The following is a 9068-nucleotide window of genomic DNA, read 5'->3' on the forward strand; positions in this document are numbered from 1 at the left end:
TTCAGGAATTACATTACGACAAGTCTGCAGAGCGAACCACAACTAAAATAAAATGTATATTTTGCGTTTCTCCACCTGGTGACCCAGCTGTCCTCCACAATTCCAATTCCTTGGGCCATAGCTGAAAGGCGCAATGCAAACAATCACGGTTTTATCATCATCATCATTTTAGCCATTGTCCATCCACCGCAGGATGACGGCCTCTTCCGCCTGTTTTCCAACCCCTAAGGTCCTGAGCTTTCTTTTTTGTTTTATTACAAGTTTTTTAAAAATTTTACACAATATATCCCAAATCCCTCCCCCCCCTCCCCCACTTCCCAGAGCTGGTTATAGTGTTGCAAATAAACAAACATAATCTAACTAACATTACCCAACTATACTATCAAACAATCCATAACATACTTTAACTCCTTTTCAAGATAAATATTAACAAATTAAAAACAAAAATAAAATATAATTAAACCATAATACTAAAAATAATACAAGTTCAACCATATTAAACTATTAATAATAATCTAAAATTTACTCATAAGCAAGACAATACTTTTCAATCTCATATTTCTTTTGAATATAATCAGTCCATCTTCTCCAAACTGAAAGATATTTTTCTTGTGAATGGTCCTTCAAATAGGCGGAGATGTTTGCCATTTCTGCTAAATTAGACACCTTAAGTATCCATTCTTCCAAAGTAGGCAGTGAGTTTTTCTTCCAATATTGCCCCACCAATAATCTTGCAGCTGTTATAAGATTCAACATCAAATTAATTTCTTTAACATCAAAATCTACAATAACATGGTCCTGAGCTTTCTTTTGCCAGTTGGGCCCTCACATCTTGGTTGATGTCCTCCATCCATCTTGCTTATGGTCTCTTTCGTGGACGCTTTTGACCGAGTGGGATCCATTCCACGACCGCCTTGGTCCATCTGCCCTCAGTTCTCCTTGCTATGTGGACCAGCCCATTTCCGTTTCAGTTCTTTTGACTCTCTTAATAATATCATTTTCCAATCAATGTGTGGGTCTTTCTAACTTATCTTGAGATGCCAAGCGTGTCTCTTTCTATATCCCTTTCGCCACACTCCTAGCTTTTGTATCGATTGTGAGGTTAGTGTCCATGTTTCACGGGCATATGTTAGAGCAGGTAGCACACACGGATCGAAAACTTTTTTCTTAAGGCATAAGGGGAAGTTGTTCTTGAAAATTGTGCTTAGCTTGCCGAATGCCTGCCAACCACATTTAACACGCCGTTCAGCTTCCTTTATAATATATATCACCTTCCCTTGAGATTCCTTGAGCAAGGTATATATGGTGGTCTATATATGGTTTTATAATTCTGGATGAAATGGGATTACTGGTTCTGTATCTCTTAAGGATCCTAAATTTGTAGGGGTCTCTCTGAGCTGCAGAGTTTGATCTGAGGGGGGGGTGGACTAGAAGACCTCCAAGGTTCCTTCCAAATGTGTTTATTCTATTCTATTCTATTCTATTCTATTCTATTCTATTCTATTCCATTCCATTCCATTCCATCTATTCCATCTATTCCCTCTTCTCTCTGTTCTGCTCTGCTCTGCTCTGTTCCATTCCGTTTATTCTATTCTATTCTATTCTATTCTATTCTATTCTATTCTATTCTATTCTATTCTATTCTATTCTATTCTATTCTATTCTATTCTATTCTATTCCCTCTTCTCTCTGTTCTGCTCTGCTCTATTCCATTCCCTGTTTATTCTATTCTATTCTATTCTATTCTATTCTATTCTATTCTATTCTATTCTATTCTATTCTATTCCTTCCTCTTCTCTCTGTTCTGTTCTGCTCTATTCCATTCCTTGTTTATTCTATTCCAGTGATGGCGAACCTTTTAGAGACCAAGTGCCCAAACTGTAACCCAAAACCCACTTATGTATCGTTGGATGCTGGGTGGCCGTGGCCCATTGGGTGGGTGTGGCCCATTGAGTGGGCATGGCTGCAGTGGTAACGGCAGACTGGGTGGGACTAAAAAGTTCAGTCAATCAATTCCAACTTTGCAAGATTTTTTTTTCTCTCAAGTTGAAATTGATTGATTGAACCTTGTTTTTGTTTGTTTTTTGCACACGGAGGCGGAGGCCTAAAGTGAAAAGGTTTTATAAAACTCAGCTAAAGGCCTAGGACTGGGGCGATGGCGCGGGTGCCCACAGAGAGGGTTTGCCACCACAGTTCTATTCTATTCTGTTCTATTCTATTCTATTCTATTCTATTCTATTCTATTCTATTCTTTCAATTTCTATTCTATTCTATTATTTCAATTTCTATTCTATTCTATTCTATTCTATCCTATCCTATCCTATCCTATCCTATCCTATCCTATCCTATCCTATTCTATTCCCTCGTCTCTCTGTTCTGTTCTGCTCTATTCCATTCCCTGTTTATTCTATTCTATTCTATTCTATTCTATTCTATTCTATTCTATTCTATTCTATTCTATTCTGCTATACACATTGCCATGCAAATATTATGGGTAAGTCACATGCAACAGGCAGCCTCCCAGAGGCTTCGAAACAGTGTTGATTCCACAGTTTGGCCCGAGCATTCAAGTAACATGACTTCCTGGCTGTTTTCAGGTAGGGGCTTCAGGTAGGTGGTCCTTGATATACGACGACAATTGAGACCAACATTTCTGTTTCTAAGCGAGACAGTCGTTAAGTAAGTTTTGCCCCATGTTAAACGACCTTTCACACCACACTTGTTAAGCAAATCACTGCAGTTGTTAAGCGAATCATTTATTTCACATTCATTTACTGCATTAAATTTTCATGCTGTCCATCTCCCCTGCAAGGTGAACGCTGGATGATCACCGATTAGTTAAGTCTGTTAAGCAAATTTGTGGCCATTCAGCAAATAAGTGCCATTTGCAACTTCGAACGATCAGTAAATAAACATTAAGTCAGCAACACGATTGTTTAGTGACTCCAGCTTCCCCCGTGGACTTTGCTTGTCGGAAGGTTGCAAACGCGATCAAGTGACTCCGGGACGCTGCCACCGTCATAAATAGGAGTCAGTTGCCGAACATCTGAAGTTTGATCATGTGACCCTGGGGACGCTGCAACCGTCGTAAGGGTAAAAACGACCCTAAGCCACTTTGTTCAGTGCTGTGGTAATTTTGACTGGATCTGGATTAATCTGGATCCTTCCAGATTAATTTCCTTCTTGAGACCGGGAACAGCTCCCAGGGAAAGGCTGTACAACCTTGGACATTTGTGCAAACAGGGCAAATACATGAATTATATTTACAGGAAATAAACCTGCTGACTTTTCAAACCCGGCCTTTCCTTCTAAATCTTGTCTGCCTTCCAGAGTTCATGCACCTTACGTCCCCTGCCACATGCTGACTTTGCAGCGGAAGCATTTAGAGACCCTCACTGTAAAAAAAAAAAAAAAAAGAAGACCCTCCCCTTTCCATCCCTTTCCCATCCTCCTGCATTGCAGGACCCGCTGAGGAAGGGCTAAAAAGGGGAATGGGCTAGCCCGCTGTTCCCACTGTCTGCCATCCCAATCTTTCCTTGGGCACCAATACAGCTGGGGGATTTGGGGCCAGCCCCCTACTCTCAGCCCCAGGTAGAAGAAGGCCGGGACAAAATACCTCTTGAAAACCCTGCCAAGGACATTGCAGAAACTTGTCCAGGCAATCTCCAGGAGGCTAAGCTAAGGAAGGAACACAAAATTCAAAATCCCATTTGCTTTCCTTGCAAAAAGGCTTGTCCTGCAGGAAACTCCTTTTTCTCCTTGTCCTTTCTCCCAGTGCACCAGGGGTCCCGGAAGCTCCCTGTGTCTCCCCTGTTCTGGGAAGACCACCCCTCCCCGTGTGCCACCCCCCTCCCCAGTTTCCACAGCCCTCCCTTGTGCCCTTCAGCTTCCCAGATCAGCCAGCGTCCCCCCCCCAGTCCTGCAAAGCAAGAGCTCCGCATAGCCACCCCGTAATTTAATTTCCACGTAAAGCCCCATAAACTGGAGCATAAAATGTGCTGCTATTTTTTTTTTTGCTGCATTGATCTTGGGCAGAGCAGTATATCCCGCTTGGCTGCCTCTTGTAAAATTGTCAGCCGGAGGAGCAGGAAGCTGCTCCCAACAATTGGAAGAAGCAGAGAAAAAAAAGGGGTGGGGGAGGGGAGAAAGGGAAGTGGCAGGGAGAGGAGGAGAGCAAAGACACCTGAGAAGGTTTTTGGGGAGGAGGAAACAGGTATCACTTTCAGACTGGGCAGGTGGGATGGGCAAACAGCAGTGCTGTGATTGGCCTTTCCTCCTCCTTCTAACATTTGAGGGGCTGCCCCAAAGAAGAGGGGGGGGGGTCAACCTATTCTCCAAAGCACCTGAAGGCAGGACAAGAAGCAACTAATCAAGGAGAGAAGCAACCTGGAACAAAGGAGGAATTCCCTGACGGGTGACAACAGTTAACCCGTGGAACAACCTGCCTCCAGAACTTACGGGTGCTGCATCACTGGAGATTTTCAAGAAGGAATTGGACAGCCATTGATCTGAAATGGTACACGGTTTCCTGCTTGAACAGAGGACTGGATTAGAAGACCTCCAAAATCCCTTCCAACTCTGTTACTCTTTTAATTAATCAGTGGAACAGCTTGCCTCCAGAAATTGTGGGTGCTCCATCACTGGTGGTTTTCAAGAAGACACTGGACAGCTGTTTGTCCGGAATGGTATAGGGCGGTAGTGGCGAACCTATGGCACGCGTGCCACAGGCAGCACAGAGCCCTCTCTGTGGGCACGTATGCCATGTCCCAGAGGTGGCAACCATCTCTCTTCAACCAGCCACCCGCTAACTCGCCGAGGTCCCACGTGGCCGGATGCATCCCAACATGGCTGGTTTCCCTCCCCCCGTCCCATCCCTCCTGGCCTTGCATGCTCTCCTTTTCCTGGGCATGACCCACTGCATCGCCTCCTCAGCTGTCGACTAGCAGTCCAGTTCAGAGGCAGCTTCTCTGAACTGCTGGCGGTGGGCTGCAGAGCCCCAGAGTGTGCCGGTCAAGAGGCCATCAGGCTGTGGCCAGTCGTGGGGCCAGCAGACTGACGGGCACTGTTGGCCCCCATGCGCTCACTGGCCTCTGTATGCGGGGCTGATGGTGTCGGGCAGCAGGCACCCCTGCCCTGCCTCGCCTTGCCTCGCCTCGCCTCACCCTGCAGGATGAGTTTCCTGCCCACTGCCCCACCTGCCAGAGACACCCTGGATCTCCCCCAACCCTGCCCGGCCCCCACAGGCGTCCCTCCCCACGAGCAACATCGAGGTGGCCATGCCCACTCTGGCCACACCCACCCAGTCTGCCATGACCATAGCCACGCCCACCCAGTGGGCCACGCCTACCTGGCACCCAGCGGTACATAAGTGGGTTTTGGGTTGCAGTTTGAACACTCGGTCTCAAAAAGTTTTGCCACCGCTGGTATAGGGTCTTTTGCTTGAGCAGGGGTTAGACTAGAAGACCTCCAGGGTCCCTTCCAACTCTGTTCTTCTGTATTCTGTGATTCTACTTCTCTTGGTCCCATCTGGCTCCAAATAATGTCCCTGCATTTAATTCCACTGAAATCAATATAATCAATCGATCGATTGATTGAGAGGTTCATTAAGAGCCTTCACGTCATTGTCAGCTTTTAGCAACTAAGTGCATCCTCAACGTATGACACAATTGGGACCAGAATTTCCATTGCTAAGCAAGGCAAGGTCCAGAGAGTTCAATTGTACAATTTCTTTTTTTGGGGCCATAGTTGGTAACGTGATTCACTGCAATGGTTCATTGACTCCAGACCAGTGAACTGGACTAGAAGTGAGTCTGTCTCTCCCCCCCCCCCTTGTCTGAAGCCATCTGGGAAGGTTGCAGGCAGGAATCACATGACCCTGGGAGACTGCAACTGTTGGAAATACCATGCAACGCTTGCCGGGTACCTGAATTTTGATCATGAGCCCATGAGGATGCTGTAGTGTCGTAAGTGTGAGGATCAATCACAATTCACCTTTTTTCAGTGCTGCTGCAACTTCAGAAGGTTGCTAAGCAAATGGTTGTAACTTGAGGACTACCAGCAGATAGATTCACTTTGTTTCACTTTGAGAACAGGCAACTAAATTTCATTTTTGATGTGTGCCGTCGTGCCCACAATAAAAACATGACAATAAAGGTTATCTTGTCTTGTCTTGTCTTGTCTTGTCTTGTCCCCTCCCCTCGCCTCTCCCCTTCCCTTCCCTTCCCTCTCCTCTCCTCTCCCCTCTCCCCTCCCCTTTCCTCTTCTCTCTTCTCCCCTCCCCTCCCTTCCCCTCTCCTCTCCCCTCCCCTCTCCTCTCCCCTCTCCTCTCCTCTCCTCTCCCCTCCCCTCTCCTCTCCTCTCCTCTCCCCTCCATTCCCCTCTCCCCTCCCCTCTCCTTCCCTCCCTTCCCCTCTCCCTCCCCTCTCCTCTCCCCTCCCCTTTCCTCTCCTCTCTTCTCCCCTCCCCTCCCCTCCCCTTCCCTCCCTTCCCCTCTCCCCTCCCCTCTCCTCTCCCTCCCCTTTCCTCTCCTCTCTTCTCCCCTCCCCTCCCCCCTCTCCTTTGCTGTCCTCTCCCCTCCCCTCCCTTCCCTCCTCTCTTCTCCTCTCCTCTCTTCTCCTCTCCTCTCTTCTCCTCTCCTTTCCTCTCCTCTCCTCTCTTCTCCTCTTATCATCTTTTTCCAGGATGATCTGTCCCTAACCTGGTCTCCCTACTCCAACTGATTCCATCCTCTTTCTTCTGGTCTTCTTCTCTTTTGCTCCGAGTTTCCCAGGATCATGGCCTTTGCCTGAGAACTAGGTCTTCGTATTGATTGATTGATCATGTGCTATCCAGTTGGCAGATAGTCAACCTTTAGTGACCACATAAGTAGATCTTCTCTGGATGAACCTGTTCCCCCGACTACGTAGGTCTTCATATTGATTGATTACATGCCATCAAGTTGGCAGATAGTCAACCTTTAGTGACCACATAGGTACACCTTCTCTGGATCAACCTGTCCCCAGACTACGTAGGTCTTCAGGTTGATTGATTACATGCCATCAAGTTGGCAGATAGTCAACTTTTAGTGACCACGTAGATAGACCTTCTTTGGAACAACCTGTCACAACCCTGACCTTCAGGTCTTCTGAACATGCATGGACCATCACAATAACAGACTCCCTCCATGTTGCTAGTCGTGGCCTTCTTCTTTTTCCTTCCATTTTCGCCAACATCAGACCCTTCTCCAGAGAGAGCTGGGTTTTGGCCTAAGGTGTCCAAAGGAGGATAATTTGAGCCTGGCCATTTGGGCCTGAAGTGAGAATTCCAGGGTTGATTTGTTCGATGATCCATGGTTTGTTTTCTTGGTGGTCTTCCATATCCTCAGGAGTCTTCTCCAACACCAAGTACGAAAGCTTTGCTCCTATCTTGCATCTTCTGCTCTTTGTGGATATAAACTCAACAGAGCATTTGAACATCTTATCCAGGGCCTTCAGGGCTGCTCTAGCAAAAAGCTGGTCTGAGTCGTATTTCTTGTGGGTTCCTGATGGTGAGACTTGGGAGGAAAAAAGTTCTTCTATCATTCCATTGTCAATTGTCAATTCTGAGTCTGTCATTGTTGATTTTGAGGCTGGTACACCATTTTCTCAGTCTGGTCTTCTTTATATTTATTTTAATTCCATTTTTTTTCATTCTGCTTCTTGAGTTTTATTATTACAGCTTGCAGAACTTTTGCAGTTCAAAAGAGTGTCAGCAATAGAGCAGAGAGTATTGATTGTTCTCCCTTCAGTTTTACAACCCGTTTCATCCAAACATATTCAGAAGACTTACTGACCATTACAAACATTTGTTTAGTGACCAGTCAAAGTGACAACATTACTGAAAAAAGTGACTTAGGACCGTTTTCCCACTTAGGACCATTACAGCATCCTCATGGCCATATGATAAAATTCAGATGTTTGACAACTGACTCCTACTTATGATGGTTGCAGTGTCCCGGGGTCACGTGATCCCCTTTTGCGAACTTCTGACAAGCGAAGTCAGTGGGGAAGCCAGATTCACTTAACAGCCGTGTTGCTAACTTAACAACTGCAGTGATTCATTTAACAGCTGGAATGGAATGGAATGGAATGGAATGGAATAGAATAGAATAGAATAGAATAGAATAGAATAGAATAGAATAGAATAGAATAGAATAGAATATGGAATGGAATATGGAATGGAATATGGAATGGAATAGAATAGAGAATGGAATGGAATGGAATGGAATGGAAGAATAGAATAGAATAGAATAGAATAGAATAGAATAGAATAGAATAGAATAGAATAGAATAGAATAGAATAGAATAGAAAAATAGGATAGGATAGGATGTGATAGATCAGAACAGAACAGAACAGAACAGAACAGAATAGAATAGAATAGAAAAATAGGATAGGATAGGATAGGATAGGATAGGATAGGATAGGATAGGATAGGATAGGATAGAATAGAATAGAATATGGAATGGAATATGGAATGGAATAGAATAGAGAATGGAATGGAGTGGAATGGAAGAATAGAATAGAATAGAATAGAATAGAATAGAATAAAGCTGGAAGGGACCTTGTAGATCATCTAGTCCAACCCCCTGCCCAAGCTGGGGCAAAAGAGGTTGTATAATGGGGCAAAATTCAGTTAACAAATGTATCACTTAGCAACACAAATTTTGGGCTTAATTGTGGTCGTAAGTCGAGGACCACCTGCAGTCCATCCGCAGATGTCCATGTACAGAGTTGTTTGAGGACAGTCTTGGCAATGAAAAAAAAAAAAATCCCTGAGTGACTGAATGGATAAGTCCATTGTGACATCCTAAAAGCCATTCATTGCAACTATGGATTTGTAATTAATATTAACATTTTAATATTTTAATTTTAATATTTTAAAATGTGGACTATTTCCACCTGGGCGTTCCAGGGAGCAGCACACACCTTGCTTGCCTGTTCTGTCGATTTTGAGGTGACCTTGGTAGGGCTTCTCTCCTTCTGCCTGGGGTGGTTGAACCAGAAGCTTGAATGATCATCACATTAAAGGATTCTCTACGAAATCTAATCAA

The sequence above is a fragment of the Crotalus tigris genome, unplaced genomic scaffold (assembly GCF_016545835.1).
Source record: "Crotalus tigris isolate CLP2741 ecotype Arizona unplaced genomic scaffold, ASM1654583v1 scf7180000019276.598803, whole genome shotgun sequence".
NCBI lineage: Eukaryota > Metazoa > Chordata > Lepidosauria > Squamata > Viperidae > Crotalus > Crotalus tigris.